The 9,766-nt window shown below is 50.5% G+C and overlaps 1 protein-coding gene across 1 annotated transcript in view; it reads right to left on the bottom strand.

The window, feature by feature from the left end:
- LOC103604703 (leucine zipper putative tumor suppressor 1-like) overlaps positions 1–9,746 on the bottom strand; it is a gene marked incomplete at its 3' end in the record, with an annotated part of 50,081 nt that extends 40,335 nt beyond the window's left edge. The window contains 1 exon segment of the mRNA XM_008589279.1: positions 9,609–9,746.
- Between the last annotated feature and the right edge of the window lie 20 nt (positions 9,747–9,766).

Genomic DNA, 9,766 nt, shown 5'->3' with positions numbered 1-9,766 from the left:
AGACTGGCATAGTAAGCCTTCATGGTCACATTATCTGCGAGCTTCTTGGAACCCTACGAAGGACAGAAAAGGGAGAGGAACTGAAGGAAATAAGACATCTAAAGCACCCCAAGAAGCAAGAAAGAAGAAAAGAGAGAAAAATGGAGACAGTGGATATCAGCTGTCACAGCAGTCCAGAGACTCCCTTGACTTGGGTGAGGAAAAATCCACAAAGACTGAAAACATCTCACTATCGATATGTTCTCATATGTCCCCTGGGGAAAAAATGCCTAACACTCAAGGTTTGATGGTCTGATGAATTCCATTGATTCCTCAGGTCTGTCCACAATGAGCAGTGGGTTAGTGGAAAGAGCCCTAACATGGGGCATTGGTGCTGGCTGTGCTGCTGACCAGCTGTGGGACCCTGAGCAGGTCCCTTCCCCTCCTAGGCCTCTGTGTCTTCAACTTTTTTTTTTTAATCCCTCTGGTATTTCTTCTCGTTCCAAAGTAGGGAGGTATTCCCCATGGATCCTGTTATGTAAATAAGTCCTGGACCCAGCACCTTAACCTTGGACTAGGAACTTACCTCTCCTTGAAGCCTCAGCAAACTCAAATATTTCCAGGGTGCATGAAATCTCTGGGAACATGCATTATCAACTAGGAGATAAAGGATAAACATAGAAAGGTGTTCTAATAAATAATGTTATTTTTAGGAAGGAGTCCCTCTACCCTCAAATCCATTCTATACTCCATTGCTAGATGAACATTTTGAAACCAAGGTCTGCCATATGGCAAGCCTCTGCCTAGTACATCAGCGGTTCCGCACAGCCTACCAAATCGTACACACTCCCCGGCTGGGTGTGCAAGGCCCTCCTCAACCTGACTCCAACCTGCCTTTCCAGGTTTGTTCCCTGCCACGTGCTGTTTCCCATCTTCACCACCTCTCCACTTCCTCTGTGTGAAGTCACATCTCACCCTCAGGCCCTTCTCATGCTCTTCCAGAACACTCCTTATGCTGATTCTGTTTCACATACTGATCTTTTTTTTTTTTTTTGGTATATATTTGTTTCATCCCGAACACCATACCAGTGACTCCTTGTGACAGGGTCTGCATCGTGTTCATGAGCAAATGCTGGGCGTGAGCCTAGCATTCTGTGATTTTAAAAGAATGAAACTAAAATGGAAAGAACTAGATTCCTGGGTTCCAAAACAAGAGTTCTTGGAGGTGAGTAGAGAAAGACAACAATTTGAGGAAGAATCTGTGTGTGGAGGGTGCAGGGAGAGGTGGTTTGGAAAGAACAGTATTTAAGGATCCTTTCAACCTGGTAGTTTTGTGTTTGTATGTAGGGTATCTGACCTTTCTTCAATGCAGGCTCTTTAGATTCCTGATAAATCTTGGAGCACTAGACTTGGAGGTCCTATCTCTAGCTCTAGTACAGAGGTAACTCCATCATCAAGAGAACATTTCTAAGTCAACGGATGTCTGAGGTTCTGTTAGAAGGTCCAGGGAAGCTGAACGCTCAGTGCTCCTAGTTTGTTAGATGAGAAAGTCCAGTCTCTGTAAAAGCTGGGCAATCCGCCCACACCTGCCCCACCAGCCACCATCAGCGGCAGATCCTTTGAGCCGGAGCAGCTGCAGGCCTGGTGAGGGGAGGAGCTAAAGGCAGCTGGGGCTGCCTTCCTGGGCCCCCTTCAGTGGAGAGCTCACTTTACAGCGCAGGTGGAGGCTGGGGGCTCCGCTGGGTTCCTCTTGTGTCCCCACCTGCCTGCAGTGCGGTTTGTCGGCTGGCGCCACCGAGACGTTGGGGCTGGGGGAATTTGATCGGCCAGGAGCGGGAGGTTGTCTCCTCAAGATGTGCTTGCTGTCCAGTCCCTCCCTCCCTCCTTCCTCCCCTCGCACTGCTGATGCCCTTCTGGGGAGTGGGAGCGAGGGGGGGGTGTGCAGGGGGTGGAGGCTGAAGCCGGAGTGTCTGATGGTTGCAATAAATAAGAGAAGCTGCCCTGAGAGATCAACTTGTCCTGAAACTCTGCCCCAGCAGAGGCATCCTGCAGCCACTAGGGATTGGGCTGCCTCTTAGCGATTGTGGAAGGTCAAGGCTCATGCCCCTCCCCCTCAACAGGTCAGGCAGTCCCCCAGTGTCCCTGCCTCCCTAGTTGTGCGGAGGCTTCTATTCTCAGGGTTTCCTCATTATCTTAGTCAAGCAGAGTGTGGGAGAGAAGGAATCTGGGTTGGGGGCCCCCCAGGTCCCAAGCCAGCTCAGGTTGGTGCTGTGTTCTCCTTCCAACCTCTCCCTGGGTGACCAAATGACTGTTATCAGTGACTCAGAGAACCTCCGGTCAAGGTCACTCTGCCCTGCTTGATGCTGTCCCTGCTGCCCAATGTGGGAACTGGCTCTGTTCTCTGCCAGCCCCAGTGTGATGCCCGGGCACGGAAAAGCACAGGAGAGCCCCGTGCATCAGATGGTGATCACTCGGAGCCCCCTGCACCAGAGCAGAGGTCTCTCTGTTTCTGCTTTCCCAGCTGGCCTGCTCTGCTGTGGTGTAATCCTTTCCCTCCCTGAAGCTTCCTCACTCAGGTGGTAGACCAAGCCCTGCCATTCTGTTATCCTTTCTCCTCTTGCCTGCCTGGGATTCTAGGCTCTGTGGCCCTTGGGCAGCTCGGGGAGATGTGACATGGGTGGGCAGGAAGGGCCACCACAGGCCTTGCCGCCATTCGTCTTAGCCACTGGGCTGAGCCCTGACCACACCCAGGGCCTGTGCCATACATCAGAGGCTTGACACACGTTCTCTTTCAAGGGGCTTATATCTAGGCCATGAGGGACAATAGAGACGAACAGCTAAATACATGGGAACAAATGCTCAGGAGGGTGGCAAGTGCGTGCTGCAGAATTCAAGGAACAGGGAGGCCACAGAGGGCAGAATCCTCCTCTCCCCAGGGCTTCTATCCTTCCTCCCTCCAGACCAGGCAGGTGCAGCCCTCATGAGTGAGTGGACCCACTCACCTATCACAGCTGCATGATCCAGTGTCACAGGGGTCACTGGGAAAAGGTGCTGGCAACCCCACGCCTTGTCTCCCTGCCTCCTTCCCTATCTCCCCTCTCCGTGCATGTCTATACTCAATCCTCTCTCTTTACAGCAGGAATATAATGTTCGGCTGCTTTACACCCACACTCTGAACGCTGCCAGTGAATAATGACTAAGGTGGTGGGCGGAAGTACAGCAAGTTGAGACCAATTTAGCAGACCAGGGTGCCAGGAGGAGGCTGATTTAGCAGCAAATGGCTTTGCAGCAGCCAGGAGAGTGAAGATGTCCCAAAACTGACAGGCCAGTGAGCCAAGTGCACAGCTCTCCCATGTGGGGCACTATGCAGTGGGGTCAAATTCCTGAATGGGAACAGGCCAGGGTCGGAGAGAAATGCCCCCCACCCCAGATCTCAGCTCCCTCCTGACACTCTCGAGGGGCCCCTGTTCTTATACACCCCCAGGCTGGGAGTCTCACACAGACTGGGCCCTCCTCTTCTGGTGGATGCTGCTGGCTAGAGAGGAACTGCAGCTCTGAAGGGCTCACATCCACCCAAAGACTGCTCTCGGCATGGGAAAAATGAAAGTTCTGTGGTATTGGGGAGGGGCTGCCTGAGCACACCCCAGGTCATGCCAGAGAGAGGCCAGCCCACATAGATGAGGTGTGGCTCTTCAGTGTCCTGATATCTTGGGAATCTCTGAAGATTTTTGTTATGTGATGTACTTGTGCAAATGGGTACCACTGTGCATATGGGTACTGCATCTCAGGGGGAGAGACCATGAGAGCAGATGAATAAATGTGTGTGTGGTGTGGGGGGGGGGGGCATGTGGGCACACTCACACTCTACCAGCCATCCTGTATTAGTCTGTTTCTGTTGCTTATAACAAAATATGAGGGACTGGATAATTTGTAAAGAAACAATATTTACTGCTTGCAGTTTTGGAGGCTGGGAAGTCCAATGCCCAAGGAACACATCTGGTGAGGGCCTTCTTTGTTGGTGGTGACAGCAATGCAGGGTGTCACATGGTGAGAATGGCAGAAGAGAGAGAGTTTCTCACGCACTCTCTTTTTAAAGCCATTGGAACCACACCCCTAACCACCACTAAACCATCAATAGACTAATCCACTCACTAGGCGTGGTCCTCACAATCTAATCACCCGTCAAAGCCCCACCTCTCAATTATCATAACAGGATTTCCCACCCTCTTAACACTGTTACAGTGGGGGTTAAGTTTCTAACACATGGACTTTGCGGGGGGCACAATTCAATCCACAGCACATTCTGAAGGCAGTTAACTTCTCCCAGCATGATTAACTGACGTGGAAGCAAATCTCCTGGTGATCTGCATAGGTCAGTTCTTGGCTGCCTTTGTTCCAGGTGCTGGACATAACCTGCATCACATCTGTTCAGACACCAGTTTGGCCTGCCAATTAGTAAGATAAATTACCACTCTGCTGGATTGATGAGATCAATGAGCTTTAGCTGCTAGCAAACACATTGTCTGTCCCTACTTGTCTGTCCTGTGTCTTTCTTCCACTCCTACTTTGTGACCCACTGTGCCCTCCTTCCATGACACTCCATCCAATTCCTTCCTCAACTGGGGGCAGCCCCTGGTTTTCATATATTGCTTTTTTTTGGTGGTGGTGGGGGGGGGGCAGCTAGCCAGTAAAGGGATTCCAAACCCTTGACCTTGGTGTTCCAACACTGTGCTCTAACCAACTGAACTAACCATCCAGCCCCCATATATTGCTTTACCTCACCAGTGAAGAGACTGCTTACTTGCTTATGGACAAGGTGAAAACACTGAAATAAATTATGAAATAAAGTTTAGTATTCTAGTGTAATGGCATTAATTCAGATTCTGTGGAGGCAAAATTCACTCTAATTTCAATGTGGAGTAGACTAAACCTTATGAATTGACTAGTTGTAAAGAACTGACATATGCTGAATTTCATTCCTTTAAGCAAGTCTCAAGTAGACATTCCAGTATACCAGATACTTCCTAGTTTATTGTTTATTGAGCTTAACATATATGCATAACAAGTGTTTAGAGATAAGTATGGGGGGACAGTAGAGTGGGCACAGAAAAAATGAAGATAATTGTAAGGTCTTCATTGTGCTTGAATTATAATAATTAAGAAAGTAACCGAGTTCTTATAATTTTAAAAATCTCTTTTTTTTTCTGCGTATTAAACACTTGTCAACAGTTCAGTCAACCTAAATCCATTTAATTAATGAAGCCCGATTCTTGTAGTTGTAGCCTCAGAAAGGGAGTCAGGACAGCTGGGCTCAAATCTCAGCATTCCTCTTAAAATCCTGGGTAAACTCCTTCCCCTCTGACAGGCTTGCTCAGTTTCCTTGTCTGCCAAATGGTGGGAGCAATCTTCTCCCAGAGTTGTTTTGAGGTATTAAGAAGTTTCTTTTTAAAGCGTAAAGTCCTATACAAATAACAAGGGCTATTAAAATCATGATTACAGAAAGCCTAGGGATGGAGGAAGTCAAGAAGGAAGAGTGTGAGACACAGATGGAAATTGCAGCAATACAGAGGTGCCTTTCCCAAATGAAGCCCCACTACCCCATCGACCCCAGCCACCATGTCCCCACTCCCCTCTCCAAGCCCGAGGAGGAGGAGATCTACAGGCCAGTCTGCTGGTGGAGGCAGCAGTGAAAGGTGTGTTACCTCCCATGTTTCATTCTCCAGTGCTGTCTGGCCCGGGCAGCTAGCCGAGCTGGACAGAAGGTGACAGGCTCCCAGTAGGGTTCTCCTTGGAAGACAAAGCACAGCTCCTCTGCTCTCAGTGTGCAACTTGGAGCTATGACCTTGGCTGCTGCTCCATCTACTCTTTAACACCCACCTTAGGTTCAAGTTCAGGGTCACTTCTGGACTGCCTCCTCCCCGGTGTCTTCTAGGTCACCTCCCTCCTGCTGGGCAGCTGCTGTATGCAAGTTCATACAATCCAATTTTCAATTCCCTTGCCATTGACTCAGGGGTGTGCTTCCTCCTTCCAATTCTTATTACAAATTTTAGTTTCAGAGCATTATCTAGCCTTTTTACTGCACCCCCACCATTTCCCTGGCATCTCACATGGATAAGACCTTTCAGAAATAGTGAAATGCAGAATTTTTCAAACTTTAGTAATGATCTTTGACAGGAAAACTAAAATTATCATGGACCCCTGAGGACATAAGTGACATCCCCAATATGAGAAAAAAAGGGGTGATGCAAAGGGCATGGGAAAAGAGTCACCCCACAGGCCCTGTGACCTTGGAGAAATAGCAGCCAGATTAGCTCCCCCAAAATGGTAGCAATTCACACTCCCAACTGTAGCTGAGTTTCCATTTCAGTTTTCAAACTGTAGCAACATAAAGATCTATTCAAAAGCAAACTCAAAAATGTAAATCACCTGAAGATTCCCCAGCAGTTGGATACTCTTTGTTGGCAAAAGCCCAGAAACACCTTATCACTCCCTAGAACCATCCACCCCCTGGGGTTCAAGTGCATGATTTTAATACCCCAGGTCTAGACACGGCCTCGGACCTTGCCGTTCAATAACCTGTACTTGTGGGCTGATTGACCTGGAGATAGAGCGGGTGGGGGTGAGGGTCCCTTTAGGCTCCACAAGTGTTGGAGGCAGGGCCTGGGACAGAGCAGCCCCATCTAGGCAGAGGCCCTAAAGGAGCTGGCCCAGTAATAGAGGAAGGAAAGTCAGAGGCCACACCAGCAAAGCATGCCCCTGCAGAAATCCACTGTTGGGAACAATGTTCCCTGCCAAGTGTCTCTGACAGCTCTCCTCTTTCCCATTACTTTATTAAACAAGCATTCACTAAGGACCTACTTATAGTAGCCAAATACTGTATTCTGAAGTGGGAATTCACGATGCAACCTCTGCTTCTGGGAACTTTGAGGCACATCAGGACCCAGTGGGTAAATGCCCTGATGATGGCAGGAACTCAGAGGCAGGTAGGTACCTGACGCAGATTTAAGGAAAGGATAGGAGAAGCTTTCTTGCAGGAATTGATACTAAAGGTTAAAACCAAAAGAGCAAGTGGGAGCCAGTGAGGTGGGGGTCAAAGGACAAGGTAGGAATATTCTAAGCAGAGGACACAGTGTGTTTCTATGTTCAGGACAGCAAAAGATAGTGGAAAGAGCCAGGGTCTGGAGTTTTACTGAGCTGAGTTCTTATCCCCGCTTTTCTGTCTTCTAGCTTAGCTCAGTTATTTAACTCTCCTTGTCTGATAATCATAACACCTTACAGGGCTGCAGTGAAAAATTAAATAAGATAAGGAATAAAAAGTACCGGGCGCACAGTGTACTTAGCGGATGGTATTAGATGTTGTTACGGTGTTATCCATTACACTAGTCTATAAGCTGCTTAACCATAGCTCTCCATCATTAACTTATTAATTTCCATAACCTCATTGCTTAGCCCAGAGCCTTGCATTTTGTAGGCACTCAATGAATATTTATTAAATGAATGTTGAATAAGTGCAAATACATATAAATAACTGTTTAGGATCAGAAAAGCATTTTTATGTGGCTGGAGCCCATCTACTCTTGGCGCATACGTGCAGACCCATGGCTCCTCAAAACTGAATGGAAAATCTTCCCTCTCACACTCCCCAAGCATTGGCTCTCCCCAGCACACCCCATACTCCTATGGCAGCCCCCCACATGGATCCACTGAGGCACGCACATACAGACAGGGCACCTCCTGCAGACACACAAATGCACAAGCTGAACTATTCAAACAGGTTTACCTCGTGAAGCACAGGGTGGCTGCTGCAAATGTTAAATAACAACCATCTCAAGCACCAGCAGATGCCCTGTCCCTCATCTTGTTTGCACACTCCCTGGAGAGACGCCCTTCCTTCTTTCTCCACCAGTTTTCTTCCCACTCCAAGCAGAGTAAGGACTCCACACTCACATCTACTTGGCTGAGACCTCGCACTCGGACCCCCAGTTGCTAAGCCTGACTTTGCTCCCCGTGGCTGTGGGACCTCAGGGAACGCCCTTCCCTTCTGTGCCTCAGTTTCTTCACAGAGAGTAAACTGTTCTCTCATGCCAATCTGGTAGTTATGTTGTGAGGATGAAGGAGATAACAAATGAGATAACGTCTATGATGTGCAGAAAGTGCCTCAGAAGAAAAGTGCTGGATAAATACAAGGTGTGACGCCACACCACAGACTCCTGCCCACAGACTCCTGCCCACAGACTCTGCTCTGCTCCACCCTCGAACACAAACACCCTTCCCACTATCTCTCATACACACCCTTCCAACACCTTCCATTTTCCCCCAGCGCGCCCACAGACAATTGTTTTTGAACTTAGAGGAAGCTCAGGTTAAAGCCCCTCTGGCCCCTAGCTGCAGACTCTTCTCAAAGGTCTTGGTGCAGGAAGAATTGCCTGTCAGACAGCTGTCTATCAGTGGCCAGGCTCCTGGGCTCCCACAATCATGGTTGGGCTGCACTTACAGCAGAGTGTGGGACTATCATCTAGAGCAGCTCCTGACAAGCACTGTCCAGAACCAGTGCCCTTCACTAGTTTGCCAGCACCCACCAGAACCAGAGAGGCTGATGGCAGCCGTAGCGTGTGGATGGAATGGAAGAACAAGAGCCCAGTAACACTTGGGTGCTGCGATCCCCAAGCACTCCTCCTCGTTCCTGGGAAATTGGGGACTCTGAAGCTATCCAGTTCTCAGAGCACTTTCCTGGGCCTGACACACTCATGGGCAAGCAGAACACTCATTCGCTCCACAGTTCAGTCCTTTCCAATTGGAGCGGGAGAAAGAAACATCATCTGGCCCTTGGTGCTTGGTCCCTGTTGCTGCTGAGCTGTGTGCCCCGCAGGCTGTCCAGCTAGTTAGGCGTGTGGCAAGGGGTGGCTGGGAAAGGAGTGGGGACCTGGCTGCCTGTGGCGGGCGGCTGAGCGAGAGAAGGGAATGTGGTGTGACGGTGCGCGCGTGCATGTGTGCGGTGCTTTGCCTGGACTCTTGAAGTGCACGCCCAGGACTGACCCTGGTGATCTGTAGCTCCAGGGGGCCACTTAGACACCCCGGTTTATCTCCCTCCTCTCTATCCATCTCAGCCCGGGTGACTTACTCCTTCAGAGAAACATTGCAAACCTTTAGGTACATCCGTGTCCTTCCCACCGATGCGGACACAGCCCATCTCTAAAGTTCCAGCCGGTAAACTTCAGGGCCCGGCCCCAACTGTCACACCCTCGCTCTGGGGCGTCGGCCCCTGCGACCTCACGTCCTCACCTCCGACACCAGTGTCACCTAACCCATATGTCTGCCTAGGTCAGATTGGGGCCGGGTCTGCAGGAGACGGAGACAAAGACAGAAGGACAGACGCACCATCATTTCCTCCGAAGTGGGGACAGATCGGCAGCACCCACCCTAGCACAGCTGAAGCTCCTGACAGTGACGTGCAGAGTCAAAGACACCTCGACAGACACGGGCACAGACAGACAAAGCCCGGGGGACTCGCGGACGCACGGACGGACCGGCACGCGCGGGCAGCGCAGCTTTCTCCGCAGCCCGGGCGCCCCGCCGCGGCAGCAGACCCTGCACAGGGGCGCGCCAGACCCTCGGCCACCGCACCTTACCTGCCCCCCTGCGCCTGCCGTGCCTGGAGATTTTTCTCCAGTGTGTTTTGCCGCGTGCTCCTGTCTCTCTTTTCCAGCGCGGTGGGCCGGTCGGTCCCGCGGCTCGGGCTCGCGACGCCAGGCGGGCAGAGAAACTTTCGGACCCCGCGCGTCCGCGG

Source organism: Galeopterus variegatus, unplaced genomic scaffold, assembly GCF_000696425.1.
Source record: "Galeopterus variegatus unplaced genomic scaffold, G_variegatus-3.0.2 Scaffold5347, whole genome shotgun sequence".
Taxonomy (NCBI): domain Eukaryota; kingdom Metazoa; phylum Chordata; class Mammalia; order Dermoptera; family Cynocephalidae; genus Galeopterus; species Galeopterus variegatus.
The sequence above is the reverse complement of the archived record's forward strand: the minus strand, read 5'-3'. Positions and strand labels throughout refer to the sequence as shown.